Raw genomic sequence first — 20,625 nt, 5'->3', positions numbered from 1 at the left:
CTGGGCTTAAGGCATAACCTGGAATGGGGGTTTTATCCTTCTCTCTTGCTGCATATCAGCACTCTGTGGCAGCAAATGGTCATAGGTAGCTCCTGAGTTCCTATCTCCTCTATTTAAGACTGAACCTGGAATTCCAAATTCCCGGGAAAAGGACTCTGATGGGCCAATGCGAGTTAGATCCATACCCCTAATCCAATCAGTCAGGCAGGGTTGAGGGAGACAGATTCACATGGTTAAAGAAGCCCCATCGTATCAACCATGTGACGATGGTAGGGACGATTACCAGAAAGATGGGAAGGGTGCACCGAAAATTCACCGCAAAAGGTTTCCACTACGGGAAACTGAGCCTCAGGGAGGTTGAACAATTTGCTCAAGATCACCCAGAGTAAATGAAGCCCAGATTCTAACTCATTTTGTTTTTTTCCTCCAAATCTAGGTCTTTTCTCCATACCACACAGCCTCCCCACAAAAAGGGAGCTGCCTTGCTTAGATGCCTAAGGTAAGCTCACAAGTTAATTTTCATGTAACCAGTGTTCATTAAGTACCTGTTATGTATCAGGCACTGTTCTAGGCACTGAGGTTACATAATGAACAAAACAGATAAGATCTTGTCTGAAATAAAGGCAAGGTAAAAACAAAAAATGTCAACAGAGAATGAAGGCCCCAGTTCTCACGGAGCTGACATTCTACGGAATCCCTTGAGTGAGGACAGAGGCCTGTCCCCAATAACTGCTCCTTCAGCTGGGTCCCAGGTGGTGTGAAACATGGAAAGAACTTGGGTTTTGATGTCTGTTGTAGACACTGGCTCCTTTTATTGGCATGAACTATTCCCTTGTAGATTGCACAAGTGGCACCGATTCTTCACCTTTCTCTATATCCACACCCTTTGTCACAAAACTTCGCCATGCTCCATCACTCTGATTCTGGGCTTAGTCATGTGACTTGCAGTGGCTCATGCCTGTAATCCCAACACTTTAGAAGGCTGAGGTGGGAGAATCATTTCAGCCCAGGAGTTCAAGATCAACCTGAGCAACAAAGTGAGACCCAGTCTCTACATATAATAAAGTTAAAAAAACAATTAGCTGAGCATGGTGGTGTATGCCTGTAATCCTAGGTACTTGGGAGGCTTAGCCAGGGGTGATAGCAGTGGGCTAAGGGAGGTCCCCATATGTCAGTGGGACCTCAATCCCGGCCAGTGTCCAGGTTCTTGACCCCATCATAAGAAGGAATTCAAAGATGAGTCATAAAACAGTGAAAAGAGGCCGGGTGTGGTGGCTCACCCCTGTAATCCCAGCACTTTGGGAGGCTGAGGCGGGCGGATCACTTGAGGCCAGGAGTTCAAAACCAGCCTGGTCCAGATGGCAAAACCCTGTCTCTACCAAAAATACAAAAATTAATTGGGTGTGGTGGTACACGCCTGTGGTCCCAGCTACTTAAGAGGCTGAGGTGGGAGAATTGCTTAAACCCAGAAGGTGGAAATTGCAGTGAGCCAAGGTAGCCCCTCTGCCCTCCAGCCTGGGCAACAGAGGGAGACCTTATGTTTAAAAAAAAAAAAGTGAAAGTAGGGTGATGTATTGTAAAGCGAAAAGAGAAAGTGTCACACAGTGGAGTTTGAGGTTTCTACCTTTATGGGTTTCTTAACCAAAAGGTTGAATATTCATTAAGATTCCTGGAAAAAGGTGAAGATTTCTTGGAACTGTGGTGCCACTCATTTTTACACCAAATATGGGTGTTCTCAGAACTGTCATAGGGCTGGTGGGTGTGTAATCTGTATGTTAATAAGCATATAATGAGGTCTTGGGAGAAACCTAGGTCAACTCCAGTTTCACATTGGGTCCAGTTGGTCTCAGCCAGCTTGGCCCACATCCTGGTTTTTCAGGGTCTTATCCCTTAGCTTCTGCAACTATTTCAACGGTTTCCTTTTGCTAGTCATGTGAAACTGCTGCCTGGAATTTTATATTCTCCTGTGACCACCTTGTATTATTCCTGTCTCAGAAGGATTGCTTGAGCCTGGGAGGTCAAGGCTGCAGTGAGCTGTAATCACACCACTGCACTCCTGTCTGGGTGACAGAGTAAGCAAGATCCTGTCTCAAAAAGAAAAAAAAGGCATGCAGTTCATATAGCATTTTTACTTAGCAGCCTCCACCTAGTGAAACCATCTTTGCAAAAATTATAACAGTGAAAGCGATCTGATCTAACCAACCCCCCCCCATCTTGTCTTTAACCTCCAAACTGCCCTTGGTCATTCCTGGACTTGGGCCAAGCTAACTTGGGGAGAAATGTAGTTTATAGCTTAAATGATAATAGCCCTTCTCCCAAACAAAATCACCTTGGTAAAACGAATGAAAGACCACCAGGTTAGGAGAATGAGAGAAGCCTGAATTCTGCTAAGAAGCAGGCATAAGTGATTACCAGCCGTTACTCCAGAGGTCACAAGATTTGCTACTTCCTCAATTACTCCTGCAGATAACATCATTATTGTGCACCTAAGATTGGCCTTTTGAATTGTCTTTTCAGGCCTTTGCGTTTCTTTTCTCTTCTTCTTCTTCTTTTTTTTTTTTTTTTTTTTTTTTTTTTTTTTTTTGTTGTTGTTGTTGTTTTTGTTGTTGTTGTTGAAACAGGGTCTTTCTCTGTTGTCCAGGCTGGAGTGCAGTGGCACGATCATGGTTCACAACAGCCTCAACCTCCTGGGCTCAAAGGATCCTCCTGCCTTAGCCTCCCCAGCTGGGACTATAGGCATGCACCACCACACTCCACTAATTTTTTTTTATTTTTAGTAGAGATAAGGTCTCACTATGTTGCCCAGGTATGTCTTGAAGTTCTGAGCCCAAGCGATCCTCCCACCTTGGCCTCCCAAAGTGCTGGGATTCCAGGCATGAGCCGCTGCACCCAGCAGCTGGCTTTCGCATTCCTGATGACCCAATGGCCCCACTGGACCCAACAACTGGACTTTGGCCCCCACCCAGAAGTAGACTCAGCACGCTAGGACCATTTTCCACACCTCTGCCAAAGGTTATCTTTGAAAAACCTTAGCCTCCAAATTTTCAAGGATACTGCTTTGAGTAATGATAAAACTCTGGTGTCCTGTTATCCAGTTCTACATGTGTAAAACTCTTCCTCTATGGCAGTTCCCCTATTTTGATAAATCAGCTCTATCTGGGCAGTGGGCAAGAAGAAACCACTGGGCAGTTAAACTAGCTGCCTCCATTTAACCCAAAACAAAGGGCCTCCATCCCCCGTACAGTCTGTGTTCCAAGGGATGGGCCGGGGGTTTAGATGCCCTTCATAGATAATGAGTCAATCTCTGGGTTGGCCACTCTCAGATTCCTCTTGGATCATAGGGTAATTCTCAGGACATGCTTACGTTATGACTGTCAGGTGCGTCTGCCATACCACCCTTCTCATGCCTCTGCCATTCACCCATAAGAAAATGCCAGACTTGGCTAGGCGCGGTGGCTCAAGCCTGTAATCCCAGCACTTTGGGAGGCCGAGACGGGCGGATCACGAGGTCAGGAGATCGAGACCATCCTAGCTAACACGGTGAAACCCCGTCTCTACTAAAAAAATACAAAAAACTAGCCGGGCGACGTGGCTGGTGCCTGTAGTCCCAGCTACTCGGGAGGCTGAGGCAGGAGAATGGCGTAAACCCAGGAGGCGGAGCTTGCAGTGAGCTGAGACCCAGCCACTGCACTCCAGCCCGGGCGGCAGAGCGAGACTGTCTCAAAAGAAAAAAAAAAGAAAAGAAAAAAAATGCCAGACTCTCCTACTGAAGGAACAGATCCAGATGCCCTAGTCTTCCCAGCCAAGGTCAGACTAAATCAACAGCCAGCCAACCTCCAGATATGTAGCATGTCCAAAGCAGATCAGCTGGGCTGCCTAGCTGATCACCAGATGTATGAGTGATGAACGTTTAAATGCTTATTGTTGCATGCTTCCAAAGTATGTGATTATTTGCTATTTACCCCTGTTGTGGAAATATATAACTGAAATAATCTCCTCTATCCCAACAATGTATTAATTTCCTTTGTGGCCTTGATTGAAAAGTAACCCCAGAAGACCCATTTCATTAAAGAATCCATGGAGGACAGGGCCAGAGTTGATTCCATCAGACACCCTCTCCTGAGAATTTGAATTTTGAAACAGTGGGGGCAGGATAGGAGATCTTCTTGGAAGTCATTCATCATGGTGGCAATGGCAGTACTCAGGTGAAAATATGCCTGCAACCTGATCCTAGGCCTTCCAACTCTCCTTTGGTTCCTGTGTGTCCCCAGGCTTGCTTCTCCAGCTACCTACGACTTATTTGAGCCCCACCTACATCCTTCCAATAAATTCCATTTTGCTAAAAATAGGCAGAGGCAATGTCTGTTGCTTGCAGCCAAGTATCCTAACTGCTACTCCACCATATAGACCATATAGACCCTAATTCAAGTCCCAGGACTGCTCCTGCTATTACACTTAGCAACTGATCATCGTCCAGGAATTGTACCCCACCATCATCATAGGCCCAGGTTCCTTGTATCACTGTTCTACCATTGTGGTCCATAGCTTTCACCCTCAAAGTCACTTCAAGGCATAAGATGGCTACAGGAACACCAAATTCCAGGCAAGGAAAAAAAAAAAGGAGGGAAGAATAGAAGGGGATTATAGCTGAGTAAGCTTCTTTGAAGCACTATTTTCAAATGAACTATCAACTCTTTCACTTTTAGGAGACCAGAATATTCTACCTCCTCACCTCCAAATATGCCTCTTTTGCATAAGGACTATTTTGAGCTGAAGGCAGTTGAGAAGAAACAGATACAACAAAAGGGCTCTACCCTCTCCCATTAGCCTAAAAGCAGGACATAAGTTTACAAAGGCAAAGGTGTCCTTCCTCCCCTCCCAAACACGAGAACCAGAGGTTGATCTCTGAAGACAACTTTAGACCCTCATTTGCCAGAAGAAGACACTAAAGGAATCTATGTGACAAACTTTACTAACTAGCCTTTACCTACTATTTATTTGCCTTCCCCAAATTTGCTGCCCCAGGAGACTCAAAACTCCTTTTCTGGCCAGGCACAGTGGCTCACACCTGTAATCCCAGTACTTTGGGAGGCCGAGATAGGTGGATCACCTGAGATCAGGAGTTCCAGAGCAGCCTGGCCAACATGGCAAAACCTCGTCTCTACTAAAAATACAAAAAATTAGCCAGGCTTGGTGGCGGGTGCCTGTAATCCCAGCTACTCAGGAAGCTGAGGTAGGAGAATCACTTGAACTCAGGAGGCATAGGTTGCAGTGAACCAAGATCGCCCCACTGCACTCCAGCCTGGGCAACAAGAGCGAAACTCCGTCTCACAAAAAAAAAAGTCCTTTTCCTTTGCCTTGTCACTTTTCCCCAACTTTACTGTTCTTTGTTGAAAATTCTCCATAAGCCTGAATTCAAAGCCACCTCTTTGAGACTTACTCAACCCCTGGGTATCTCTCTTGCAAACATGAGGTATACATGTTAATAGATTTCTGTTTGTTTTTCTTGTCTTCTGTTACCAGGATGTGTCCTAGCTAAGAACTATGAAGGGTAAAGAGGAAGTTCTTTTTTCTCCCCTACAATTTACATCTCATTGACCATAACTTAGTCACAGGGCTACACCTAGCTATAAGGAATGTAATCTTTTGGCTAGGTGCATTGCTAGCACCTAGATTAAAAACAGGGGTTCTTCTACTTAGGAAGAGAGAGACAACAGATATTAGGCAACACGCATTCTTGCTGCAGTTAATTGCTCATGTTCAATGGTATGTATAATAATCCTTGACAGATTATAAAATGATTTCCTCTCCATTACCTTCCCAAGCTGGGCGGTGGCTTGTGCCTGTAAATCCCAGCTACCCAGGAGGCTGAGGCAGGAGGATCACTTGAGGCCAGGAGTTTGAGTCCATTACCTCCCCAGAGCCTCCTAACGTATCCGTGCAGTAGTTGCCATTATCTTCATTTTTACAACTGGGGAAACTGAGGTTCAGAGATAGACAATCAGTTACCTAAGGCCAAACAACTAGTGACGTCAGAACTAGGAGACAAATCCAGCTCTAACTCCAAGGTCCATGGTCTTCCCCATTGCCCCTCTTGCCCTCCTGAACTTATTTTGGCTGCTGCTCTAGTTAAAGGTCATTTGTTGTGAAACATCCCTAATGTTAGGAGCCATTAACAGGCCACACATAAGACCAAGTGTAAACAAATGGACTACGGAGAGCTGCCGTCTTCTCTTTCCTTTCTAGTCCTCCTCTCTCTCCCCAGTGCCCACAGAATACACGAATGTATGTGAAGTTACTTCTGGATTGCTGCCCTCTCCGGCCAACCCGTAGCCTGGGGCAACATTTGTGCCAACTGGGCCGATAGGAGAGGGGCATCAGCAGTTACCTAAGGAGAGGCAGGCTCTCTGTGATTCAAGAACAGTGACCCATCCCAGGTGTTAAATTATCCACATCTTAGAAGAGTGAAGAGGAGGGAAATGACATTTATTATACCCATTTTACATATAAAGAAACTGAGGCAAATGCCCAGGATCACATAGCCAGCAAGTGTCAGGCCTGAGATTCAAACTATAATAGCCCTGATTTGTAGTTTTTGCTAATTTCTATGGTGTAAAAACTACCACCATGGCTGATTTCAGGTTACCAACATGACATCTCTGAACACAGAGTTGGGAAGAGTTGCTCACGATGGACTCTCACAAGCCCGGTGAGCATGAAACAGCAAATACAACCCTCTTGCATATTTAACACATCTGCCACTTGCTAGAGTGTGAGTGCAGGGACCTTGTCTTTTTTTGACTTGTCCCCACAGCATATGGTGGATCTTTTGTGGAATGAAAGGATGTCACATATATAGAATTGTATTGACTAAGCTCTTTCACACTTAGTAATTCAAGCAGAGTTTGATGCCTCAATGGCAGGAAACATCACCTTGAACATGAGAACCCACTGTGAGAAAGGTTCCTTTGGGAGCCTGAATCTCCCCCAGCTCAGCCTGCTTCTTCTCATCCTGTAACAGCCCAGCGGGTTCACCTTGCCTGCTGCCTACACAGATCCTATTTCTCAAGACAGGGGAATTCCAATGGAGAAAGAATAATTCACGCAGAGCCGGGTGTGCGGGAGACCAGAGTTTTATTATTACTCATATCAGTCTCCCCTATCATTTGGGGACGAGAGTTTTTAAGGATAATTTAGTGAGTTGAGGAAGGCCGGTTTACTGAGAGTGCTGATTGGTGAGGTCAGAGATGAAATCATGGGAAGGTGAAGCTGTCCTCTTGCTCTGAGTCAGTTCCTGGGTGGAGGCCACAGATCAGATGAGCCAGTTTATAGATGTGGGTGGTGCCAGCTGATCCACCAAGTGCAGGGTCTGCAAAATATCTTAAGCACTGATCTCAGGAACAGTTTAGGGAAGGTCAGAATCTTGTAGCCTACAGTCGCATGACTCCTAAACCATAATTTCTAATCTTGTGGCTAATTTGTTAGTCCTACAAAGGCAGTCTAGTCTCCAGGCAAGAAGGAGGTTTGTTTTGGGAAAGGGCTGGTATTGTCTTTGTTTTAAACTATAAACTAAGTTCCTCCCAAAGTTAGTTCAGCCTATGCCCAGGAAGGAACAAGGACAGCTTAAAGATTAGAAGCAAGAGGGAGCTGGTGAGGTTAGATCTCTCTCACTGTCTCAGCCATTATTTTGCACAGGCAGTTTCAATCCCCTCTTCTCTTTTTGTAAGTTTTTTTTTTTAATTGAAGTAAACTATAATGTACCATTTTAACCATTAAGTATACAGCTCAGCACATTAAGAAATATTCATATTATTGTGCAACCATCACCGCCATACATTTCCAGAACTTTGACCTTTCCAAATTTGAACTCTGTACCCATTAAACACTAACTCTCCATTTCCCCCTTCTCTCCATGGCAATCACCGCTCTACTTTTTGTCTCTACAAATTTGATTACTCTGGGTACTGTATGTAAGTGGAATCATACAATATTTGTCCTTCTGTATCTGGCTTATATTATTTAACATAATGTCTTCAAAGTTCTTCCATCTTTGTAGCATATGTCAGAATTTCTTTCCTTTTTAAAACGAATTAATCTTTGTTGTTGTTGTTTTGTTTTTTTGTTTGTTAGAGTCGTGCTCTGTTGCCCAGGCTGAAATGCAGTGGCGTGATCTTGGCTTATTGCAACCTCTGCCTCCTGGATTCAAACAATTCTCTTGCCTCAGCCTCCCGAGTAGCTGAGATTACAGTCACACATCAGCATGCCCAGTTAATTTTTTTGTATTTTTAGTAGAGATGGGGTATCTCCGTGTTGGCCAGGCTGGTCTCAAACTCCTGACCTCAGCTGATCCGCCTACCTTGGCCTTCCAAAATGCTGGAATTACAGGCATGAGCCACAGCTCCCCGCCAATTTTTTTTTTTTTTTTTTTTTGACACAGGGTCTTGCTCTGTCACCCAGGCTGGAGTACAGTGGCACAATCACAGCTCACTGCAGCCTGGATCTCCTGAGCTCAAGTGATCCTCCTGCCTCAGCCTCCTTGAGTAACTGGGACTACAGGTGCATGCCACTGTACCCAGCGAATTTTTTTTTTTTTTTTTAAGTAGAGATGAGGTCTTGCTATTTTGCCCAGGCTGATCTCAGACTCCTAGTCTCAAACAATCCTCCTGCCTTGGCCTCCCAAAGTGCTGGGATTACAGTCATGAGCCACCACTCGTGGCCTGAATAATGTTTAATTGCATGTCAATGTCATATTTTGTTTACCCATTCATTCCTCAGTGGACATTTGCGTCACTCCCACCTTTTGGGTATTGTGAATAATGTTACTACGAATATCTATCTGCTTGAGTCCCTGTTTTCAATACTTTGAGGTTTGTACTCAGAAGTGAATCACTAGATCAAATTAACTGGGTGTGGCAGTACACACCTGTAATCCCAGCTACTGGGGAGGCTGAGGTGGGAGAATCCCCTGAGCCCAGAACTTTGAGGCTGCCGTGAACCATGATGGTGCCTCTGTACTCCAGCTTGGGTGACAGAGTGAGACTCTTGTCAAAAAAAAAAAAAAAAAAGGAATTACTAGATTAAATGATGATTCTTTTCTTTTTTTTTTTGAGATAGGGTCTCACTCTGTTGCTCAGGCTGAAGTGCAGTAGCGTAATCATGGCTCACTGCAGCCTAGACCTCCCGGGCTCAAACAGTGCATCTGCCTTGGCCTCCTGAGTAGCTGGGACTACAGATGTGCACCACAACACCCAGCTTTTCTTCTTTAAACAGAGATAGGGTCTCCTTATGTTGCCCAAGCTGGTTTCGAAGTCCTGGGCTCAAGTAATACTCCTGCTTCAGCCTCCCAAAGTGTTAGGATTACAGGCATAAGCCACCACACCCAGCCCATATAATGATTCTAGGTTTAATTTTTTGAGGAACTGACATTATTTTCTACAGCAGTTAACCATTGTACATTCTCACTAGCAAAGTGAGGATGCACAGTTTCCAATTTTTTGTTTTGTTTTGTTTTTTGTTTTTTGAGAAAGAGTCTCGCTGTGTCACCCAGGCTGGAGTGCAGTGGCGCGATCTCGGCTCACGGCAGCCTCCATCTGCCAGATTCAAGCGATTCTCCTGCCTCAGCCTCCTGAGTAGCTGGGACTACAGGTGCCCGCCACCATGCCCAGCTAATTTTTTTCATTTTTAGTAGAGACGGGGTTTTCACTGTGTTAGCCAGGATGGTCTCGATCTCCTGACCTCGTAATCTGCCCGCCTCAGCCTCCCAAAGTGCTGGGATTACAGGCGTGAGCCATTGTGCCCGGCCCACAGTTTCCAATTTTTAAACATCATTGCTAACACTTGTTTTGTGTTTTTATCTCATAGTGATTTTGATTTGCTTTTCTCTATAGATTGGTCGTATTGAGCATCTTTTCAAGTGTTCACTGGTCATTTGTAGGTCTTCTTTGGAGAAATGTATATTCAAGTACTTGGCCCATTTTTACATTAAGTTTGTTTGGTTTTCGTTGTGGAGTTATATATTCTAGGTGTCAATCTTGTATTAGATATATGATTTTGCAAACATTTTCTTTCATTCCGTGGGTTGCATTTTCACTCTGTTGATGTTGTTCTTTGATGCCCCATCCTCCTTTTTGGGGAACTAACTCATCCTTTTCATTCCAAAGGCCAGAATTCCCTGACTCATGCGTGTAGCAATTCTGGCTTCTTAAAAAACTCTCAGTGTGTTTTAGCATGGTCTGGGAAGTCAAATACAAGGAAAGCCTGATTAGTCCCACTGTGTTCCTCTCTGCTATGGTTTCAGGTTTCTAAGGAAAATACAGAGTTACGCAACATGAACTTGGTGAAAAGGGGCAAGGGGATGGGATTATGGGCTGGAGTGAAAAGGGAGGTTATGGGCCAGGCGCAGTGGCTCACACCTGTAATCCCAGCACTTTGGGAGGCCAAGGCAGGCAGATCATGAGGTCAAGAGATCGAGACCATCCTGGTCAACATGGTGAAGTTCTGTCTCTACTAAAAATACAAAAATTTTCTGGGCGTGGTGGCACGTGCCTGTAGTCCCAGCTACTCAGGAGGCTGACGCAGGAGAATCGTTTGAACCCGGGAAGCAGAAGTTGCAGTGAGCCGAGATCACACCACTACACTCCAGCCTGGCGACAGAGTGAGACTCTGTCAAAAAAAAAAAGAAGAAGAAAGGGAGGGAGGGAGAGAGGGAGGAAGGAAGGAAGGAAGGAAAAAGAAAGAAAGAAAGAAAGAGAAAGAAAGAAAAAAGAAAGAAAGAAAGAAGGAAAGAAAGAAAAGGGAGGTTATGTGTGGAGAAAGACACACTCTGTCAGGACAGGACATAACACTTTTTTTTTGAGACAGAGTCTTACTCTGTTGCCCAAGCTGGAATGCAGTGGTGTGATCACAGCTCACTGCAGCCTCCACCTCCTAGGCTCAAGCAATTCTCTCGCCTCAGCCTCCCAAGTAGCTGGGACTACAGGTGTGTGCCATCACGCCCAGCTAGTTTTGGTACTTTTTTGTGGAGACAGAGTCTCCCTATGTTGCCCAGGCTGGTCTCAAACTCCTGGGCTTAAGCGATCCTCCCACTTTGGCTTCCCAGTGTGCTGGGATTACATGCATGAGCCACCGTGCCCAGCCAGGAGATAATATTTACTAAGTTCATTTCATGGAAAGCACTGTTCTAACCACCAATTCTAAATCCTCAAAACCATCCTATTATGTTGTCAGTATTATTATTCCCATTTTACAGATGAAGAAAATGGCCGAGAGAGGTTAAGTCTGCCTAAAAATCACAGACTGGGAAGTGGCAGAGACAGAAATTAAACCCTGGCAATGTAGCCCCAGAAATCACTTTACTGATCATTCTGTGACACTGTATGGACTTTGGAGTCAGAATTGTCTGAATTTAAACTCAAATGTCTAATGAGTACGTGACTACAAACCCATTAGTAATGTGAGATTGCTGGGCTCAGTGACTTACCCTTGTAATGCCACCAATTTGGAAGGCCATGGAGGGAGGATTGCTTAAGCTCAGGAGTTTGCGATCAGCCTGGCAAACAAAGAAAGAATTGGCCAAGTGCAGTGGCTCACATCTATAATCCCAGCACTTTGGGAGGCTGAGGCGGGCAGATCACTTGAGGTCAGGAGTTCGAGACCAGCCGGACAACATGGTGAAATCCCTGTCTCTACTAAAAATACAAAAATTAACTGGGTATGATGGCACGTGCCTGTAATCCCAGCTACTGGGGAGGCTGAGGCAGGAGAATTGCTTGAATTCAGGAGACAGAGGTTGTGGTGAACCAAGATTGCACCACTGCACTCCAGCCTTGGCAACAGAGTGAAACTCCTTCAAAATAAATAAATAATTTAAAGTCAGCCAGGTGTGGTGGCATGCCTGCAGTCCCAGCTACTGGGGTAGCTGGGGCAGGAGGATCACTTGCGCACCGGAGTTCAAGGCTGCAGTAAGTCATGTTCATGCCACTGCACTTCGGCCTAATTCAGGAGACAGAGGTTGTGGTGAACCAAGATTGCACCACTGCACTCCAGAGTAAGAACAGAGTAAGAACCTGCCTAAAAAAAAAAAAAAAAAAGTAATGTTAGAGGGAAAACCCAAACCAAAACAAGATTTATTTACCCACCTACCTGGCAACTTTAAAGGTTGGACAGTGCCAAGTGTGGGTAGAATGCACAGAAATAAGACACAATTGTGTAACTTAGGGGTTGGGAGTAGTAGACTGGTAACATCTCCAGAAGCAATTTGCGCATTCTTTGGCCAAAATTAAATAAGTGTAGCCCTACGGGATCTAGGAATGCCACTCCCAGGGTACCACATTCTAGAGAAATTCTTATATGGTCCATAGGGAACACCTGGGAAGAATCTCACAGCATTGTTATAAAAAAGGGAATGGGCTGGGTATGGGGGTTCACACCTGTAATCCCCAGCACTTTGGAGGCTGAGAGGGCAGATCACTGAGGTCCAGGAGTTCGAAAGGGCCAGCCTGACCAACATGGGGAAAACCCTGGTCTCTTCTTTTTTTTTTTTTTTTTTTTTGAGGACGGAGTCTGCTTCTATCCTATCCCCCAGGCTGGAGTGCAGTGGCTGGATCTCAGCTCACTGCAAGCTCCACCTCCCGGGTTTATGCCGCGTTCTCCTGCCTCAGCCTCCCGAGTAGCTGGGACTACAGGCGCCTGCCACCTCACCTGGCTAGTTTTTTGTATTTTTTAGTAGAGACGGGGTTTCACCATGTTAGCCAGGATGGTCTCGATCTCCTGACCTCGTGATCCGCCCGCCTCAGCCTCCCAAAGTGCTGGGATTACAGGCTTGAGCCACCGCGCCCGGCTGAAACCCTGTCTCTTCTAAAAAATCCATAAATTAGCCCAGTACAGTGGCGGGCATCTGTAATCTCAGCTACTCAGGAGCCTGAGACAGGAGAATAGCTTGAATCTGGGAGGCAGAGGTTGCAGTGAGCCATGATCACGTCACTGCACTCCAGGCTTGGGGCCAGAGTGAGACTCTATCCCCCACCATGCCCCGCCCAGAAAAAGAAAGAAAAGTAAATGGAACAGAAGGCACCCTGAGTGTCCATCACCAGGGGAATGGGTAGAATGTAGTGGATGTACACAATGGAGGACCCCGCAGACATTGACATCATTGAACTAGATGTACACACTCCAACATGATTCCATTGCAAAAATAATGCTGGTGGGGGAGGGAATGAGACACAGAATAAGGTCAAATTATGTGAACTCTAACTTTTATGTAAATGTAAAAGGAATACACACACAGAATAACACTATACATTTTACAAGCATACCTACAACATCAAGGATATATATCGCCTGCACTAGAAGTATTGTGGAGGATGAGAATGGAAAATGGTGATAAAAGAAAATAACATGTTGGCCGGGCACGGTGGCTCACACCTGGAATCCAGCACTTTGGGAGGCCGAGGCAGGCAGATGACCTGAGGTCAGGGGTTTGAGACCAGCCTGACCAACATGGAGAAATCTCATCTCTACTAAAAATACAAAATTAGCTGGGCATGGTGGTACATGCTTGTAATCCCAGTTACTCGGGAGGCTGAGGCAGGAAAATCACTTGAACCCGAGTGGTGGAGGTTGCAGTGAGCCGAGGTTGCTCCACTGTACTCCAGCCTGGGCAATAAGAGCAAAAATCCATCTCAAAAAAAAAAAAAAAAGAAAGAGAAAGAAAACAAAAAGAAGGAAAATAACATGCATTCAGACAAAAATGTATGAGAAGCATCTTGCACAGTAGAGGTAAAATAAAGATCTCTGCATCCTGATTATTGCTGTGTGACCTTGGATGTAAGTCATTTCACCTGCTTGATGGTCATCTTTCTTGTCCGGAAGATGGAAGATAGGGACCTTCACATTCTGTATCATGAAAGGTGTCCGCAGGGGAAGGCAGTGTGGCAGAATGAGTTTTGGAGCTGGATGCACCCAGCTAGGCCAGCCATTCATTGTGTGACCTTGGGAATCACTTTACTCTCAAAGCTTCTGTATTTTGGGGGTGGGGATTTGGTTTTCATGTTTTAAAATTTATTTTAATTATATGGAATGCTTCTTGAATTTCTGTGTCATCCTTGTTCAGGGGCCATACCTGTATCTCTGTATTGTTCCAGTTTTAGTTATGAGCTGATGAAGCAAGCACTGTTGTTATATTTTTAATTTTTTTTTCAGGAGGATACTGAGTCTAATGAAGCTGCAGGGCCATGAAACCCTGCACACTTCCTACCCAAGCCTTCTTTTTTTTTTTTTTTTTTTTTTTTTTTTTTTTGAGACGGAGTCTTGCTCTGTTGCCCAAGCCGGAGTACAGTGGCACAATCTCAGCTCACTACAATCTCCACCTCCCAGGTTCAAGTGATTCTCCTTCCTCAGCCTCCTCAGCCTGCCGAGTAGATGGGATTACAGGTGCCTGACACCACCCTCGGCTAATTTTTTTATTTTTAGTAAAGACAGGGTTTTGTCATGTTGGCCAGGCTGGCCTCAAACTCCTGACTTCAGGTGATCCACCCACCTCTGCCTCCCAAAGTGCTGGGATTAAAGGTGTCAGCCACTGCGCCAGGCCCCAAGCCTCCATTTTTAAGTGAGGTAGTCAAGTAGGCCTCACCAAGAAAGGGACATTTGAGCAAAGCCTTGAAGGAAGCAAGGGAATGAGCCATGTGGCTATATCAAGGATGCTGCAGGTATACTCCCATCAAGACCCATCTCAGGCAGAGGGAAGAGGCAGTTCTACCCATAGGTATTTGGGAGGAGTAAATGATGTAAAGTTCCCCTTGTAGTAAGTGATCAGCAAATGTTGAGTGGCCACCTCTGTCCCTCCCCTTACAGAGCTGTCAAGATCCAGGTGACATCTAAGAGCACCTTCTAGCTCCAGTGACAATGACCACTCTGGCTTCTGAGGGTCTCTGGAACACTGTGTTCATGGCTGCCATCCATCCTCAGGAGTACCCTCCCTAGCTGAGCACAGCGGTCTGAGCCCAGGGAAGAGTCATTGTTGCTGGGGCTTCAACATGCATGGGGAGCACAGAGGCCTCAAAGAGGAAGCCAGAAACAGCAATGCGGAAGCCCTCATGTTCCACTGGAGGCCTCTTGGGCCATTCCCCCAAGAGAGTCCTGTCCCAGCGCTTAGAAGACTGTGCCTAGAGAGAGGGGCTTGGGCGAGGGTACAGCCACATGGCAGAGAGGGAGGAGAGAAGGAAAGGGACCCATGCTTACTAAGGCAGATCTGGCTTTGAATATTATTATGCCGCTTAGTAGCTCTTTTATCTTTATAAATCTCTGAAACCTTCTGAGTCTCGATTTCCCTATCTGTAAAATGGGCATGAAATGTTCTATTCTGTGGGGTGGTTGTGAGGACTCAATGACATAAGATAGGGGAAACTGGCAAGCAAATAGCTGGGTCCCCCTTCCTTCTGTACCAAGGACCTGAGAGGCAGCCACTACGTCTTATTCAGTCAGCTTGGGTCCTTATTTATTTTATTCATTTCTTTTTTTTTCTTCTTTTTTAAGGGGCTTTCTGGCAAAAACTGAAAAGCCTGCCACACAAATTCTAAAAGAACTGTAACACTTGTTTTATTCATTTCTGTGGGGATAAAACCACCCATGTTTCAGGGAGAGTATGAGGTTTTAGTAAGATAACAGATCAAAATTGTGCTTAAGATAGTTACTGGACCAAAATAGGCACTCCATAGGTGTTTGCTGGGTACCTAAAGGGATGGAGGGAGGGAAGGATGGATGGATGGATGGATGGATGGATGGATGGATGGATGGATAGATGGATAGAAGGATGGTGGGATGGAGGGATGGATAGGTGGATAGACGGATGGGTATATGGGAGGATGGCTTGCTGGCAGGATATCAAAGGGAATAGAACTTTTTATACAGAAATACCAAGTCTGCACAAAAACCAGGTGCTTTACAAGAAGGTCTTATTATATCTCTTTGTGGCCTTAGGTCTTGCGCACAGATATAACACAGATGAGTAAAAACAGGCATAAACATATACGGGTCTAGTCAACTGTGACCTCCACTTACCACTCTTGGGTCTATGACTCATCTCAATGAGGCCAGATCTTACATAAGCCAGCATTCTCCAACTGAGATCACTGGTGGTTCCCTGAGGCGAAAGCTGAGATCAGGGGCAAATGCAAGGTGAGGCTTTCCTGATACACAGGATGCCTTGGAAATTCTAATCAGTGATGTTTCATCAAAAGAGTTACAACTCTTTTGATTTTCCCATAATCCCTGTCACCGTTGCAAGAGCGGAGAGATGCAGGTGAACAGCCAGCCCTGCATCCGCCGCAGCTCCACCCTGTTTAACTTCGGCAATCAGTTAGCCCCTCTGAGCCCCATGATGTCCTTAGTAAGATGAAGGGGTTGAACCCTCCCAGCTCCAAAATGTACTGATTCTCTGAAAACTCCCTACATCTTCCTTTAGAATATGGACCTAGAACTTTGGAAGAACATGTATTACATTTCTTTTCCATCTGTCTCTATAGGGTCTCCTCAAAACCTTTCAAAATATTTGCATGTATATGTCAACATGTTTGTTTATGCTAAACCCTGGGGAAGCTGTACAATTTGGAGACAGATGGATCTCAATTCCAGGCTCTATGTGAGAAAGTGGAGACAGATTATTAAGATCTGGTTCCTGCCCCCCAGAATAGGAAAGACAGGCATCGAAATGTCTTAACGTCAATGGTCACAGTAACGCTGCCTAGATTCAGAGGGCTACCTATTGGAGGATTCTGGGATATGTCAAAAAGAAGAGGGGAGCCGCAGTGGCTCAGGCTGGTTGTCCTGACCCTTGCGGAGGCAAGGCTACACGTTTGAGGCCAACCTGGTCAACACTGACCAAAAAAAATAAAAAATAAAAAATAAATTTGGCCAGGCAGTGAAACCCCGTCTCTACTAAAAATACAAAAAAATTAGCCAGGCATGGTGGCGGGCGCCTGTAAGCTCAGCTACTCAGGAGGCTGAGGCAGGAGAATGGCGTGAACTCAGGAGGCAGAGCTTGCAGTGAACTCAGGAGGCAGAGCTTGCAGTGAGCCGAGATCGCACCACTGCACTCCAGCCTGGGCAACAGAGCAAGACTCCATCTCAAAAAAAATAATAATAAGACAAAACAAAATTAAAAATAAAGAGAAGGGCTGGGTACAGTGACCCACTCCTGTAGTCCCAGCTACTGGGGAGGCTGATGTAGGAGGATCCCTTAAAGCCAGAAGTTTGACCCTGTAGTGTGCAATAGGCGTGCCAGTAAATAGCCATTGCATGCCAGCCTGGGCAATATAGCAAGACCCCACCTCCAGAAAAAAAAGTTTAGAAAAAAAGAGAAGAGACAGGACACAGGAGGAGTAATGCTGGCTGTATTTGGGTGGTGAGGAGATCAACAAGGCTGGAGCATGGGCTACAACCTAATATACTCCTCCCACCCCCCGATCCCATGAGAGCACGGTCTATGTGTTGGGGCAACATCCTGGAAGAAGTAAGGAGGTAATCACAAGTCACTGTCTCAGAACAGTCAGTTACTCTTGTTTTTTTGCCAGTTAGAGACAGAGTCTCACTACGTTGCCCAGGCTGGTTTCAAACTCCTGAGCTCAAGAGATCTTCCTGCCTCGGCCTCTCAAAGTGCTGGGATTACAGGCATGGCCCAGAGTTATGCTTTATTGAGACCCTGTGCACTTTATACCCATCACAGTAGAGTTTCCTGAAGTGTGCTACACAGGTCACTGAGACATGTCAAGTGACTTTAGATAGAACACAGAAAAACTTTTTTTTTCTTGAGACAGGGTCTTGTTCTATCACCCAGGTCAGTGTGGCATGACGATCACAACTCACGGCAACCTCAACCTCTTGGCTCAAGCAATCCTCCCACTTCAGCCTCCCAAGTAGCTGGAATAACAGACACACACCACCATGCCTGGCTAATTTTTTTTAACTTTTTTTTTTTTAGGCAGAGTCTCGCTTTGTCACCCAGGCTGGAGTGCAGTGGTGCAATCTCGGCTCACTGCAACCTCCGACTCCAGGTTCATGCAATTCTCCTGCCTCAGCCTCCCAAGTAACTGGGATTACAGGCACCCACCATCATGACCAGCTAATTTTGTATTTTTAGTAGAGACAGGGTTTCACCATGTTGACCAGACTGGTCTTGAATGCATGACCTCAGGTAATCTGCCCTCCTTGGCCTCCCAAAGTGCTGGGATTACAGGCGTGAGCCACCACAACCACAAACTTTTTGTAGAGGCAGTAATTTGCCATGTTTCTCAGGCTGGTCTCGAACTCCTGGGCTCAAGCAATCCACCCTCCTCAGCCTCCCAAAATGTTGGGATTACGGGTGTGAGTCACCGCACCCGGGTGAGAAACATTTTTATAGTTACGGTTTTATGTTTATGTCTACCTTCTATTTGTGGCAGGTAGTGTTAGTTTTCATTTACAATTATGTTATAATGTTTTCTTTCAAATAAATGTAAGTTTTTAAAAGTGACTTGATTTAAAGAAAAAGTATTTATTAAGTAAACAGACAGTTGGTACATGGGTATTGCAAAAATTTCAAGGCGGGTACACGAATGACTGAAATTCAGGAGACATGGGGAGTTAGCAACAGAAGCACTTCCCTCATTCAGAGCTCTTTTGACTGCGAGAAATAGACACCCAATCAAATCAGCTTCGGCAAAATGAGAGAATGTATCCTGACAAGGGACACTCACAGGGCCCAAAGGAAAGAGTGCTGGGCCCCTGGAGGACTGAGGGAAGCCAGCAGGTCCCTGGAGGCGGTGCCCGGCTGCTCTCCGGGCAACTGTGATTCCTCTGGTCCCTGCCTTGCTCTGCGTATCTTCTCTCTGAGCAGAGCCATTTTCTCTACCACATTCATGCAGGTGCCCATCCCCCCGACACACACAGACACACACACACACACACACACACACACACACACACACAGACACAGTCACAGCTCCAGGGTTTATATGTGTTCAGGTAAGGGACCTGCAAAGCCTGAACAGCCTCCCTGAATCTAGATGCCCACCTCTCATCCTTTCAGCTCCCATCAGAGGATCAAGGGGCCCAAATTCGCAGAAAAGGGGAGGGTCTAAGATGAGCAGTCACCCTGACCAAGAGGTGTCTGCCTCAACATTAGCCGCGTATAACAATCCCATGAGGTAGCTTCAACCTCATAGGTAACGACCCTAAGAGGTAGGAAGTTCAGTGCCTGGTCCCTCAGCAGGAAATGACACAGCCAAGACTTGACCCAGGTCTGTGTGATGCTGCACTAGTCACCCGGTCATACCATCAGCCAAGTCCAGCCCACAGCTACCATGCCAGACTCCAGCAGGTTACTGGTCCATCGGGAGGCATTTCTCAAAATCAGCAATCCGATGATTGCCCGGTACACAGGAAACGAGTATCCCAGCTTCACAGGGACACTGACTGTAAGGAAGGAAGACTTCTCTAAGGGAGTACAGAGCTCTAGAAACCAGAGAAGTTTCCTCTGAGCCCCTTGGGTCTGAGGCTGCCAGGTTCACACTGCGGGTACTTGTCTCAGGGCAGGAGAGGAGGCTCATTTGCATAAACTTGCCAAAAATCACAAGCAGACATCTAGAGATCCTCAAGAGAAGCTGACACCTGACTGACGCCTGCTGACAGTAACTGCTCCTCCCACCTCCTGGAAGCTATGTTAGGAGGAGCCTCCCAGAGGGCAAGGGAGGGAAGAACTGACAGACCCTTCTACCCAGGGGCCTCATGCACTTCCCAGCCCATGCGCCTGTTCATATGGAAGCCCCTGGACATCGAGGTGTCCTGGCCTGGACAGTTCCAATTTTGGCTTCTTTTTTTTTTTTTTTTTTGAGACAGAGTCTCACTCTGTCACCCAGGCTGGAGTGCAGTGGCACGATCTCGGCTCACTGCAACCTCTGCCTCCTCCCAGTAGCTACAGGCTATGGGACTACAGGCATGCACCACCACGCCGGGCTAAGTTTTTTGTATTCTTAGTGGAGATGGGGTTTCACCATGTTGGCCAGGCTGGTCTTGAACTCCGGACCTCAGGTGATCTGCTTGCCTTGGCCTCCCAAAGTGCTGGGATTACCGGCATGAACCACTGCGCCCAGCCCCAATTTTGCTTTCAAGGGGCCTTTGCCCATCCTCAGTGAGTGGCTGCCCCACAGAAGGTACTTAATTAGAGACTGTTGTTGAGACAGAAAGATGGAGGAGGTGGGCATCTCTCTCCCACTCCCCCAGAGCTGACCAGGCTAGAGGCAAGACCTTTGCAGACAGACACATCTGTCTTGGGAAGCAAGCTCTTGTCCTAGCTTTTGGTCTGTTCATGTTTTATCTTCTTTGGTCACCATTAGGGACAGGTTGCCAGATGAGTCAGAGAAGGTTCCATCAAGCCACTTCCCCTGAGAAAGGTCACAAAGACTTTTTGCCTGAGGGTGGAGAGAGGATGGCACCGTCGTAGCTCAAAAGTCTGCCCCAAGGTAGTGCCACACTGTGAGAGCAGTGTCCCTTTCCCAACCCTTTCTGCCTGTATCACTTGAGAGTATTTGTCCAAAGCTTTTATTTATTTATTTATTTATTTATTTATTTACTTACTTACTTATTTATTTATTT

The sequence above is a fragment of the Rhinopithecus bieti genome, unplaced genomic scaffold (assembly GCF_001698545.2).
Source record: "Rhinopithecus bieti isolate Rb0 unplaced genomic scaffold, ASM169854v2 scaffold_41082, whole genome shotgun sequence".
Lineage (NCBI taxonomy): Eukaryota > Metazoa > Chordata > Mammalia > Primates > Cercopithecidae > Rhinopithecus > Rhinopithecus bieti.
This window is presented reverse-complemented; position numbering follows the sequence as displayed.